The following is a 15,496-nucleotide window of genomic DNA, read 5'->3' on the forward strand; positions in this document are numbered from 1 at the left end:
AAGTTCAAATTTATAGAAATCAAACATAGAAATAGAATTACAATTCAACATAGAACATATAAATAACCAAAATAATTTTATGCATATTATCAACCAAAATAGAATTAACAAAATAGAATTATAAATATATATATATTCGAGTATGGCTTCGGATATTATCTATACCCGTAGGTTCGGATCGGGTTCGGGTTCGGATAGAAAACAGCACTACCCATATCCTACCCATACCCATACTACAGTTTTCAGGTTTTATCCAAATCCGAACCCAAATTTGGTCAAACCTTATTTTTTGGATTTGATTGGATTTGGGGAGGGTGCATACCCATCAAGTCAGATCGATTTTGCCTTCCCTAGTTTTAATCTATATAAGCTATGCTCTCTCTTGACTCATAACCGATGTGGGAGTAAAGATGTCCTTCCCATCACCACAACATAGCCCCCCAGTCAAAGGGGAGTAGCATAGGTGAGGTATTGTCCACTTTGTCTCATGATTATCTTTAGAGTTTAGTAGGTCTTAAGTCTCAGTGGGTCTTGATCATTTTGAGCTTCACAGTTTTGTCCTTTAAAAGATGCTTCACTTAGGAGAGAAGGTTCCAATCCATATAAGCCATACTCCCTCTTGACTTATAATCAATGTGGAACTAAAGATGTCCTTCCCACCACTACAATAATTTTTGTGTTGTGGACCCAGCAAGATTCTCTTGGAGCATCAGAAAGAAAAAGTCAGAAAACTGAGATGAAGCAACTTTATATTGGGAATGATGGTCCTTTACTATATAAGTCGAAGTTATTTTTGATTCATAATCAATATGGGACTAATGGTGCCCTCCTTTCTTATTATCATTAATAAGAAAAAAAATAAATTTTTCTTCTAACATTTAGCTTTTTTTGGACCAAATTATCTCTTATATATTTAATAGTATCATTTCTTGATACGATGGCCAAAGCATATGGTGGCATTATGGTGCTCGATATCGTGCATAGCTCGACAAGATGCATGAGGCCTCATAGGAAGGCAGAGGTCAAGGTTAGCAAAGTTAAGGTGGGGCTCCTATAAAAAGATGAGATTTTAGATGGTGACAGGAAAGATAAGGGTGTGATTGAAGATGAGGTGTGGCTAGGGTAGAGAAGAAGGCATGATAGTAGTTAGATTCTAAAGGATATATAATTTGAATCAATATACATGCCAATTGTTAAGCATATATCGTCTGCATCGATGCACATCTTTTAACAGATGGATGATACATACATAGCACATAGCAAAGAGAGCATATGATCAACTAATACAACTAGAGGATGAGGAGAACAGATGTGGTGGCTAGCAAAGAGAGTGATGAAGTTTATGGGGGTTGCATGTGATGGTGCCCTAAAGAGGAAAGAAAAAAACATAATGGTGTTGAGTCTCTGAGGACATAGCTAAAGACTCATTTGGTTCGTCGAAATAACTTTTGTTTATAGAAAGTAACTTTTCAGAAAATAGTTTATTGTAAAGTAGCTTATGTTTGGTTGAACATCTATTTTTCTGAGAAAATGATATAAAATACCTATGATACCCTCAATAGATATATAAAGCCATACCTTATTGCTCTCAAATTTTGTGTACATAATAATATTATATTAATATAAATATATTATAATACAACATTATAATATAATAATTTATTGTATTAATATAATATTAATATTTTAATATAATAAATTTATTAATATAGATATAAATATAGTATTATATCAATATTAATATTAATATAAATATGATATCGATATTAATAAAAATATTATATCAATATTTTATACAATTCCAATCGTAGATTTAAAAAAAATATTTTTGGAAAGAGAAAAGGGTCACTAATTTCGATCCCGTAGGAAGCCCCAAAATCTATTTCTCCCATGGGTTTCTACTTATTATGAGACATAAGAAATATCTTTCTATGGCAAGAATTTTTTTCATTCTCTCTTCTTTTAAAACTTCAACCAAATAAAAGGACTCCTCTCCACTTTTCAAGAATTATCTTTTCTCTCCTCTACTTCTCATGAATCAAGCGAGTCCTAAAGGTATTTTGAACTCATTGAGATTAGCAGTGGAATTTAGAAAAAGAAAGCCTCTTCTTTTTGTACAACAATCTTTCTACAACTTGTTTTACCCATAAAGCATTGGCTGTCTTCTTTTTAATTAGGATCTTCTTCTCAGAGTATTGTTTTTCTCCAGATATTTTGAAGGTTGGTTCTTTAGTTGTTGATGTAGAGCAGGAATATTGAAGACTCCTTATCAATGCATCATCCTTAATTTTAACAAAGGAGCCACACCTGAATTTTGAAGGACTTACTAGATTGACCTTCATGGTTCAACATTGGCTAGCTAGGAATCTAAGAAGACAATGTAATATAGATAGTGAAAGATAAATATCCACATGCACGAGCGCGAGTGCATTCCCGCATGTATTGTCATGGGACTAGATAGTGAATATAATTATGATATCAATATAACAGTATTTATCTATCAAGTAAAGAGAAAATACAGAAAGTGCGAATTGAGAACCAGACTTAACCAAAAATATGTATATCAAATAGCATTTATATTGGATATTGAGTAAATGTGCATCAAAGTATCATATCTAGTTCATGATAAATAAACTATGTATTGACAAATATAATGTTTTATAAAATAAGCAATGCATATATTATGTAGAATTAAGGCCAAGAGTGCTTGTATTGGTCTCTTAGTAGATAGAGGATAGACAAAATAGAGAGATACCTACAAAGGGCTAATATGTATATGTTGTCTTTATACACTTCAGCTCCATCAAAATGCCACTTGCCTCCTTTATCACTCCCTCATCTTCAATCCCCTCTCCCTCTTCTTTGCTACTTGTTTAGATGCCATCTTTGTCCATTCAACGGTATTGCCATTTTTTCCGGCATCCTCTCATGCCTTTTTATCGCATTGAGCATGACTTTGAGCATCGTATATATTTTGGTCACCATATCAAGAAAATAAATTTGTCAAATATATAAGGAGCAATTTTGGTTAGGGAGAGGCTAGATATCGATGCGACTGAAAATATATTACTTTGCAATTTGATATTGAACTAACATCATATACCATGTCAGTTCCTATGATTTATACCTATCCCCTCAAACAATATGATGAGAAAACATTTTGTACGTACAAAATAGTCATACCTAAGCATTGCCTTATAAAAATACCTATCCCCAAACACAATCAACCTTGTGTCTTGAAGTCTTGGATGCTTATTTATGGATGAATTAGGGTTCTCTAAATTTGGCAAAGGTTCTAATGTCATTAGATGCAAGGCTTTGGAAATACTAAATATTGGGGAGGAGTGGTTTAATTGGATAGAATGATGGAATAATTTAAGATTTTGAGATGTATAAATCACTATCTCCAAGGTGATATTTGCTCCCACTCAAATGAGTTTTCAAATGGCTTCTTGGCAAATCACCCCCAGGATACAACAAAGCCTTAAGAATTCTGTAGATAGTAGTTCTGAAAAGATTCTCAAGAACTCTTTATGAAATTATTGTTTAGAGGCTCGAGATAAGAATAAAGGTTTTGAGATTAAAGTGCCAAAATGGCTGTTTCCGATCATAAGGCTCTATATTTGTAGTCCGAATAGGTGCAAAGGCATCATTCTCTATATTCATGATATTTAATCTGTACATATGTGATCTTTTGATCTATAGATATATGACTCCTCAATTATAAATATATCTCTTACTTTTCAGTTTAAATTAAAGTTAAATACCAACAATTGTCTTATAATAATGATACAATGCAAAAGCATCTCTCCAAGGTCTCAAGACTTCAATTTTAAATTGAAGTCTATGTGGTAGTTAAGATATCTTGAAAAGAAGTCTCTTCCGAAAAATAATCGAAAATATCTATTGGTCCCTTTCTTTCTCTTCTTCTTATTTATTTATTTCTGATAGGAGATCGTACGACACATTCCTTGACTGTTTCTTTACTTTTCTTCCCTATTTTTTAAATATTACAATCTATCTAACATTCTCTCACTAGATTGTAATTAAATTTTGCTTTAGCTTTTAATAATATAACCATCCATACATAAAGGTATCTTTTTGATTTAAACCTTTAATTAGTGTAAATGTTTAAAAGAGCTCATGAAATTATTGGTGGCCAAAGCTTAAACCAACACTTCTTCATATTAGAACTGAAAATGTCATACACAAGATTATATTCAATTTCAGCGAGAAGTTCATAAAAATGTTTCAGCAATATTATAATCATGTGCTAATCTTGGTTTCATGAATATTTACAAGAATAAATCCTTAAACTCTTGCTAGAAGCAGCACCACTTCTATATTTATAGAGGTAGAATCCCTATCCTATTTGTATTTTTGTTATTATAGACACTTGAAAATAATTTAGATTTTATTAAGTGTAAAAATTCATCCTCTATTTATCATAACAATCTGCACTAATTTTTCTTTTTGGGACTTAATATAAGTTTCAATGTCATTTTAGTCACATATTAGTAACTTGTTATTACCTTTTAAATCTTAGAACTAGTGTTTGCTAGAACAAGGTTGGGTTCCTATTACTGCTGACTAAAAAAAAGGATTTTAGTTACATTCTAGTAGAAGTAGTTTTCATCGATTCTCTTGGCAATCCTTTCGTTAAAGCATCTGCTAGATTATTGCTAGACTTCACATAAATGATGGTAACAACTCCATCCATTATTAATTGTTTGATATATTCCTGTCTTAAGCTCATATGTTTAGATTTTCTATTACAAATCTTACTATATGCTCTGGACATAGTTGCTTTATTATTGCAGTGTAATGATATAGGTGGCATACGTTGTGGCTATCACTTTATGTCCAGCAACAAATTTCTCAACCATGCATTCCACTTTCTTACTAGCAACTATCGACACTATAAATTTAGATTTCATGGTTAAGTGTGATATGCATGTTTATTTTTTAGAGACCAACTTATTGCTCCACCTCCAAGTGCAAAAATCCATCCGGACATTAGTTTATTATCACTTGCACTTATAATCCAACTTATATTGGTGAATCCTTGGAGTAGAATTGGATAATCAAAATAAAATAGTCCTAAATTAATAATTTTTTTGAGATATCCAAGAACATTGCTTGTCACTTTCCAATGATCTGTACTTGGTTTATTAGTATATCTTGAGAGCTTGTATATTGCAAAGAACTTTGCTTGTCACTTTCCAATGATCTGTACTTGGTTTATTAGTATATCTTGAGAGCTTGTATATTGCAAATGTAACATTTGGTCGATATAATTCATTGCGTACATTAAACTTCCAATAGCATTAGAATATGCAAACTGTACCACCATTCTACTAAAATTTTTAATTAACTTAACATTAAGGTCATATGGGATACCTATTTCCTTTATTTCAAGATGTTGAAACTTTACTAATAATATTTTAATATAATAAAATTGATTCAAAGCATAACCCCCACCATATTTCTTAACCTTTATACCTTAGATGGTATCTACTTTATTAAGATCTTTCATCTTAAATTTAGAAGTTAGATACTTTTTAGTCTCAAATATAACTTCTCAATTAGTTTCAAAAATTGGCAAGTCATCCACATAAAGATAAATGATCACACCATAAACTACCAGTGGATTTAGAGTAAATACATTTATCAATACTATTATGCGTGATTCTATTTGATAAAATTATTGAATCCAATTTTTCATATCATTATTTTGAAGATTGCTTTAAACCATATAATGATTTCACCAATTTATCAATTTTTTTTTAAATTTTCAAAAAGAATAAAATCTTCTGATTATTCCATATAGAACTCTTCATCGAGGTCACCATTTAAGAGTATCGTTTTAACATGTATTTGCTGTGTTAGGATGAAGCCCATGTGAGAAGCCCAGCCCAGACCCATGCACGAGCACGGCCTAGTGCGAGCGCGGCCCAACGCGGGCACACGCGGGCCGGCCCAACAGTTGCACGTGGTGTACCACGGTCTTATGATCTATGGTAGCTGCATGGATCGAGTGCCCATCGCCCGTGCTGGGCTGGCCCAGCAGTTGCACGTGGTGTACCACGATTTCGCGATCTACGGTAGGCGTGTGGATCGAGTGCCCATTTTTAGAACATTTCTCATGGTCCATGGTGGACCGGCATCCATTTTTTCAATATTTCTCACGATCTACGTGAGTTTTAGTGGATCGTGGTGCGATCGGACGGTTTCACTTCTTTCTGACATTGATCGGATAGTTGATGGTATTTATCCATTTTGATTTGGGCTGTTTTATGATCATTTGAGCACTGTTTTGGATTGTGCGTTGCAGATCCGACAGTGAACTTTAGAATTTCAATTCCACAGTGAATCAGAGTCTATTTTTGACATGATTTGGATTTGGTTTTATTTGTTGATGAGCTTTATTTAAAGGGAGGGCCTCAGAAGAGTGTTAAAGCAGCCTGAGAGTAGTAAAAATAAAATAAAAAAGGATCTAAGAGAAGAGAAAAAATAAGAGAGGCGTGAGATTTCTTTGAGAGAAAAATAAAAGAGTATTTTTCTTTTATAAAAAAAAATCTGAGCCTTTTATTTTTCTTCTCCAATTTTGTACTTCGTTGTGCCATGGATTATTAATAGAAGAATGTTGAGGAGGCCTTACCCATGGACGTAGGCCAACAATCAGGTCGAACCATATAAATTTGGTGTGCTTTTTTTTTTTTATTTTTATTGCTTGTTTATCTCTCCTATTTTGCATTCTACGTTTGTTCTAGTTATCTTTCATCTACAAAATGATCTTATTTTCGCTGTGTTTGTGTGCTTATGTTCTGTGTGGATCGAGGTGTGCTCGATTACCCCACGATCGATTCTTTCAGTTTGGTATCAAAGCATAAAAAATTCTTTTATAGCTGATTTGATTTGAAACAATGACAGACAAGGTGACGATAATAAAATATGAGATACCAAAGTTTGATGGATCAAATTTTGTACTTTGGAAGATGAAGATGCAGGCGGTATTGATCAAGGATGGTTGTGAAATTACTTTATAAGAAAAAGAACACAAATCTCAAGAGATGATGGATGGACAATATGAAGAGAAAGACAAGCTGACAATGGCGAACCTCTATTTGACGTTGGATAATTCAGTATTGTTCAATATCGAGATCGAGACTACTGCAAAAGGGATTTGAAAAAAATTGAAGAATCTCTATGAAAAACGGTAATTATACAATCTAAAGATGAAAGATGGAACATCAGTTCAAGAGCACTTGGGTGTATTCAATTTCATTACGAGCAAGCTTGCAACCCTAGATGTCAGAATTGATGATGAAGAAAAGGCTAGCATTCTATTTTATTCTATGCCAGAGTCTTGAGATAATCTTATCATGAACTTGAGTCACGTTGAAATTTTTAAGATAAAATCTGTTGTTGCATCATTGCTTACAGAAGAGATGAGGCGAAAATCTAGCCAAGAAAGCTCTTCAGGGGAGGCCATGGTAGTAGGGGGCAGACCTTTCGAAAGGGAACGTGGTGATTGAGAAAAAACAAGATCTAAATCCAAGGGCAAGAAGAAGGTGAAATACTGGAATTGTGAAAAAACAGGACATATAAAGAAAGATTGTCGGGCTAAAGGAGTTGATACAAAATTTGAATAAAAAAACTTTCAAGATAATGTAGCAGAAAGTGAAATTGATTCAGCTACTTCAGATGATGGAGATGCATTAATAGTATTGGAGAGATCCGAGCCCGTACGTTATTGCATTTTAGATTCGGGGGCATCTTTTCACATGACTCCTTTTAGGGAGTAGTTTCATACATACAAATCATTAGATGGAGGAGTTATCTATTTGGATAACAATACAACTTGTCCTGTGATTGGAGTGAGAGATGTTCTGATCAAGATGTTTGATGGTATAATTCGGATGATTTCTAATGTACAATATGTTTCTGCACTGCACAAGAGTCTACTGTCACTTGAAAAATTTTATAAGCAAGACTTAAAATTTATTGGAGAGAAAGATCAATTGAATGTGTCCAAAGGGTGTTTGGTGGTGATAAAGGGAATATAAATAGGTGGTCTTTATAAATTGATGGATGAGACTCAGGTGAGAGAGGCGATAGTAGCAAGTTCAAAGACGATATCTCCGACAGTTTGGTATCAACGTTTGGGACATATGAGCGAGCATGGACTACAATTATTATCAAATAAGGAGCTTCTTCTGGGGTTCAAGTCAGCGGCACTGAAATTTTGTGAAGATTGCATCCATGATAAATAAAGAAGGATCTCTTTCTCTTTATCACAGTAACGGAGTAAAAAAATTTTTGAGCTAATCTACTCAGATACTTGAGAGTCACCTGATAGATCATTGGATAGGTGTTCCTACTTCATCTCCTTCATTGATGATTATTCTCGAAAGGCTTGGATATATATTCTGAAGCAAAAATTTGATGTTTTTGAAATCTTTAAGAAATTTAAGGTTCTGGTGGAAATTGAAAAAGATTTGAAAATTAAATACCTACATTCTGATAATGGAGAAAAATATTGCTCCAAGGAGTTTGATGAGTTTTGTGGTGAGCATGAAATTCGACGATAGCTTACGGTTCTCGGGATACCACAGCAAAATAGTATGGCAGAGAGGTTTAATAGAACACTCAAGGAAAGAGTCCGTAGTATGATGAGCACTGTAAAATTTGACAAGATATTTTGGGCAGAGGCTGCGTGCACGGTTTGTTACTTGATCAATCGAGCACCGACAAAATCTCTTAGGTTGAAAATTTTAAAAGAACTTTGGAGTGGCAAGCCAGTAAATTATTTCTATTTTTTTATCTTTGGATGTGATGCATATATGTGGATTCCATAAGAAAAGAGGACAAAATTGGATAGAAACTCTCAGAGGTACATCTTTTTTGGCTATGCTAAAGGAGTAAAGGGGTATCGGTTGTGAGACCCTACTATCCATAAGATCGTTGTTAGTCGAAATGTTGTTTTCAATGAAGAATCTTTTCAAGGCACCAAAAAAAAGTAAGATGATGAAGCCATTACTTCTATTAAGTTCTTTGATACAGGTGATAAGGCGCAAGCAGAGCAAGCACAGGTGAACGATGAGGTAGTTGATGATGGACCAGACGTGGAGTCTCCACAATTCTCTGAGGATGCTATCTCACTGGAAGAGCCATCAACAGAGTCTGAGCGATCTAGGAGGGTCATTAGACCTCCTACTAGGTATGATGACTATGTCACTTCTTTTATTCTTTCTGCTAGTCATGTTTATGCTTACATTATTTTGGCGGAGGAGGATGAGCCAACTTCATACAGGGAGGCATGTAAGTCCACCAATGTTGAAAAGTGGCACTGTGCTATGGAGGAGGAGATGGAGTCACTTCGGAAGAACAAGGCATGGGAGCTTGTAGTTCTACCGGAGGAGAGGAGTCCGATTGGATGTCGGTGGATCTATAAAGTGAAGAAGGATACATATGGATATGTGGAGAGGTTCAAAGCACGTTTGGTGGTGAAGAGTTATGCTCAAAAGCCAAAAATTGATTTTGATAAAATCTTCTCACCAGTGATTCATCTTACTCCTATTCGGGTTGTTTTGGTGATCATGGCGGTCATGGATTTGGAGCTCGAGCAGATGGATGTAAAGATGGCTTTCTTGCATGGTGACTTGGAGGAGATTTATATGGTGCAACCTGAAGGTTTTGTTGAAAAAGATAAGGAGAAGTTGGTTTGTTGGCTGAACCAATCATTATACAGTCTCAAATAGGCGCCAAGATATTGATACAAGTGATTTGATTCTTTTATTGTGAGTTTGGGATTTGATCAACTGGAGGCAGATCATTGTGCATATTTCTACGGTTATGATGACAGGAGCTTCTGTATCTTACTGTTTTATATCGACGATATGGTGATCGTAGAAAGTAGCAAGAGTCGGATATCAGATATGAAAACTTAATTGGTGGGGAGTTTGAGATGAAAGACTTAGGAGCCGTGAACCAAATACTTAGGATGAAGGTGCTACGGGAGAGGAAGGATAGGAATGTTTGACTTTCACAAAAGAGATATATGGAGAATGTTCTGTGGTGCTTCAATATGCAAAATAAAAAATCGATGTCACCTTGTTTCCTATTCAGTTGAAACTATCAGTGGAGCAATCACCCAATACAGAAGCAGAAAAGACTGACATGACTCGGGTACCATATTCATCAGCAGTAGGGAGTCTTATGTTTGCTATGGTATGCATAAGACCAGACATTGCGCAAGCAGTGGGAGTTGTGAGCCGGTATGTGGCGAATCCAGATAGCGACCATTAGACAGCAGTAAAGTAGATCCTTTGGTATTTAAGGGGGACGACTGATCATTCACTCTGTTATGCTTCAGCAGGTTTGAAGTACATTGGGTATGTTGATTCTGATTTTGCAGATGATCGGGACAAGAGGAGATCTACCACAGACTATGTGTTCTCCATGGGCGATGGTGCTATTAGCTGGAAGTCTAAGTTTCAGTCAGTGGTGACATTATCAATGACAGAGGCAGAGTATATTGCAGTGGCACATGCATGCAAAGAAGCTATCTGGCTCAAGAGATTTCTTGGAGACTTCAAGGTGAAGCAAGATGTGATGAGAGTGAATTGTGATAGTTAAAGCGCGTTGTACTTGGTGAAAAATCTGGCGTTTCACTCTCGGATAAAGCATATTAACATTCGCTATCACTTTGCAAGAGATGTGGTTGATGATGGTTTAGTCTCATTGCTGAAAATTCATACTGATGCAAATCCAGCCGATGTGTTGACAAAGCCGATGGCTCGGGAGAAATTCAATTGGAGTAAAGCTTCTCTCAATCTTAAAACTATGTGAGAAGTGAAAGGTTGGCAAGGCCTCCAAGGACGATGTTCTCGTGAGTTCGACACATCTTCAAATGGAAGAATTGTTAGGATGAAACCCATGTGAGAAGCCCGATCTAGACCCACACGTGGGTGCAGACCAGTGCGGGCGCGTGTGGGAGCGCACGCGAGCTGGCCCAATAGTCACGCATGGTGTACCGCGATCTACTGCGGTCTCACGGTCTACGATGGGCGAGTGGATCGAGCACCCATTTTTAGGACATTTCTCGCAGTCCACGATGGACCGATGCCCGTTTCTTCGATATTTCTTGCGGTCTATGTGAGTTTTGGTGGACCGTGGCACGTTCGGATGGCTCCGCTTCTTCCTGACGTTGATCGGATGGCTAATGGCATTTATCTGTTTTGATTTGGGCTGTTTCATGATCATTTGAGCACTGTTTTGAGCCGTGCGATGCATATCCGATGGTGGACTTTGGAATTTCAATTCTATAGTGAGTCGGAGTCCGTTTTTGACATGGTTTGGATCTGGTTTCACTTGTTGATGAGCTCTATTTAAAGGGAAGGCCTCGAAGAGTGTTAGAGCAGCTTGAGAGTAGTAAAAATAAAATAAAAGAGGATCCAAGAGAAGAGAAAAAATAAGACAGGCATAAGATTCCTTTGAGAGAAAAATAAAAGGATGTTTTTTTTTGTAAAAAGAGAATCGTGAGCCTTTTATTTTTCTTCTCCAATTTTGCACTTCATTGTGTCGTGGATTATTAATAGAAGAACATTGAGGAAGTTTTGCCCATGGACATAGGCCAACAATCAGGCCGAATCACGTAAATCTGGTGTGCTTTCTTTTCTCTTATTTTTATTATTTGTTTATCTCTCCTATTTTGCATTTTACATTTATTTTAGTTATTTTTTCTCTACAAAATGATCTTGTTTTCGCTGTGTTTGTGTGCTTGTATGCTGTGTGGATCGAGGTGTGCTTGATTACCCCACGATCGATTCTTTCATGCTGAATATGCAAATTATAAATTGAAGCTAATGCAATGAGAACTCTAATATATGTCATTATTGCTACTGGCATATATACATATATATATATCAAACTAATCTACATCTTACTTTTGTGCAAATCTCTTAGCTACTAATCTAGCCTTGAAGGCTTGTATAGACTTATCTTTGTTATATTTTCTTTTAAAGACCTACTTATATTTTATAGATTTTGAGTCTAGAGGCAAATCCATAAGAACCCAAGTTTTGTTAGATAATATTGAGTCTATTTCATTATTTATAACTTCTTTTCAAAAGGTTGGATCTCTTGAAGCCATTACATCACTATAAGTTAGGATCATCTTCAATATTTAATATAATGGATATTTTATTAAGCATAGTGGTTCTGTTAACCTTCTTCAAGGAAGACTATAGATTGGGAAGAAATGAAATCAAGATATATATTTTTTTGTTTCTCATATTTCTCCTAGGTTCAGATGAAGCATTATTTTCCTTCCTCTTTTTTCTCTTATTATTTGATGTGCTAGGAGTTAAACCAAATTGTGAGATTTCTAGATTATCAATTATGGGAATAGGCCCAGGCACAAAGTCAGAATTGAATTTATCTCAATAATTCTGTATGTTTTATTTCTCTTATAATATTAGATTCTAATTAAGTTTAATAATCTATAACCCTTTTAATTTTCAGCATATCCCACAAGTATACTTTTTATTGCTCTTGGCCCTAATTTGGTTTTTTGGATCAGGAACTCTATAGAAGGCCAAACAACCTTATACTTTAAGATAGTTCAAATTTGGTTTTTTTTCTTTTCATAATTCATAAGGTGAAATCCGCATTTTCTAAATGAAATTCTATTATGACCATGGTATGTAGTAAACAGTGCTTCATCCCATAAATTTAGAGATAGTGTAGCATTTAAAACCATTGCATTAACCATGTCGACCAAAGTCTTATTTTTTTTAGCCAAACTATTTTTTTTGATAATATTTTAGCCAAACTATTTTGATGAGGTGTATATGGTACTGATTTTGGTGTATAATACCATGTTCTTCATAGTAAGCAAGAAATTTATATCAAAAAAATTTCTCCACCTTTATCACAGCAAAGAATCTTTTTTTCTTTTTTTTTGATTTTCTACTTCTATTTTATAACATTTAAAGAACTGAAATGCTTCATCTATGCTTCTCATTATGTACACATATGTGTAGTTAGAGCAATCATCTATAAATATTATAAAGTATTTACCACCTCTTGTTAGAATTCTGTTCAATTCAAAAATATCAGAATTTACTAATTCTAATATTTGTATATTCTTTTCTGCCTTGAAAAAAAGCTTCTTGGTAATTTTTGTTTGAATGCAGATTTCACCCTTATAATTATCTTCATACTTATAAGAGATATATCCATGCTTACACATAATAATGCAAGGACCTAAAATTTATATATGCTATCTAGCATGTTATAAAGAAGAAGAATCAATAATATAAGCAGAATTTAGAGATATTTTATTATTATCAAGACTAAGCTTGAACATATTGTTACAAGAATAATCTTTTCCAATAAATACCCCATTCTTAGACAAAATCTACTTATCAAACCCTAGAATGGTAGTAAAGCCATTCTTATATAAAAAACTAGCAGATACAAGATTTTTCTTGACTTCAAGAACATGCGGTGCACTCAACAAAGTCAGTTTCTTTTCAGAAGTAAAGGAAAGTTCAATTGTTCCTTTTCTAAATACTTTAGTAGGACTATGGTTTTCCATCAACACTTCATGTCCAACAACAGCAACTTTGTAACTCTTGAACTGCTCTTTATCATTGCAAATATGTACTGTTCCGTCAGTGTGAAGCCACCAATCAAAGGATTGGTTCATAGTAACCATATCAATATACAATGTAGAAATCATTGCAACAAGATCTTTAGCTTCTTCTTCCACCATATTTATATTATTTTCAGCAGTATTTTACTAACTTTTTTCTTATTCTTATGGTATATGCAGTCATGAATATAATGCCCTTTTTTTTTCCGTAGTGATAATATAGTTTATTCTTTTTGTTGGGATTGCTATATTTCTTGAAATTAGAATCTATCTTTTGCACTTTAAGATTCTTCCGGTGTTTAGTTTTGTGATTTTTATTAGATCCATTTTTACTAACAGTATTTACTTTAGAATTCAAATACATAGCATCATGTTTTTTAGATTCATCTTCAATTTTGAGATGCTTTAATTTTTGTTCTACAGTGAAATCTTTTGCTATACGTAAAAATTTCTTCCTATAATCATTCCAAGTAGGAGAAAGTTTTGGAATAATTGCCTCTACTTGAAGTGACTTAGGAATGACAATTTTAAGATTATGGAGTCTATTAACCAAAACTTGCAATTCATGCACTTGATTCCATGATGGGTATGTTTTCACTCAATATAAACTTAAAATATTTTATGATCAAAAACTTATCCATACCTTATCTTTTAGTATATTTCTCTTCCAATGCTTTCCAAATTCTCAAGATTGAAGGCAAATATAGAGATCATTAAGACGATCGAATGTCACCTCAACAAACAAATTCATCCTCTTGTGACCTCTTCCATTCATTCTTGATCTCTTCTATATTTTGTGGTGTTTCATCAGAATAAAGCTATAGTATTAGATCCAGCATATATGCAATCTTTAATGTAGTTAGAAGAAACATCATTTTATCCTTTCAGCGAGTGAAGTTGGTTCTATCAAATTGATCCAATTTGACAAAATCTTAATTCATGACCTTAAAAGTAGCACTTGATTCAGTAGCTATCGTGAATATCATCTTAAAATTGTTGGAGAGGAGTAGTTTGATTGGATAGAATGATGGAACAAGGTTTTAAGGTGTATAAATTGTTATCCTTAAGATGATATTTGCCCCCACTCAAGTAAATTTGCTAATGAGTTATTGACAAATCATCCCCATGTACAATCAAATCTTAAGAAATTTTATAGATAGCAATTCTGAAGAGATTCCCAAGAACTTTCTAAAAAACTATCTAGGAGATAGAGAGAAGCATAAAGGTTTTAATATGGAAGGAGGAAGATGGTTGTTTTAGGCCATAGGACTCTATATTTATAGAGTTTGAATAGGTGCAAAGACATCTTTCCCTACATTTGTGATTTGTTAATGTATAACTTTTAATCTATAGATACGTGACCTTTGGATCCATAGATACATGGCTCCTCAATCATAAATATATCTCTTTATCTTCTGACTTTCAGTTTAAACTAAAGTCAAATACCAATAGTTATCTTATAATAATAAAATAGCATAAAAACATCTCTTCAAGGTCATGAGACTTAAATTTTAAATTAAAATCTATCCAATAGAGGTATCTAAAAAAGAAATCTCTTTTGAAAAATAGTCGTAAACATTCATTGGCCTCTTCCTTTTTCTTCTACTTATTTATTTATTTCTGATAGGAGATCGTACGATACATTTATTTATTGTTCCTCTCCTTTTCTTTTCAATTCTTTTTGTAAATATTATAATCTGGCCAACACTAAATGCACCTTGGAGAAAAATATCTTGTTTGAGGTAAATGAAAAATAATGGCATTTCCATCTAGTATCTATAGCATGGGAGGAAAACTAAATACTGAAACTTTTACAGAAAATCATGATTATGG

The sequence above is a fragment of the Elaeis guineensis genome, chromosome 5 (assembly GCF_000442705.2).
Source record: "Elaeis guineensis isolate ETL-2024a chromosome 5, EG11, whole genome shotgun sequence".
NCBI classification, from domain to species: domain Eukaryota; kingdom Viridiplantae; phylum Streptophyta; class Magnoliopsida; order Arecales; family Arecaceae; genus Elaeis; species Elaeis guineensis.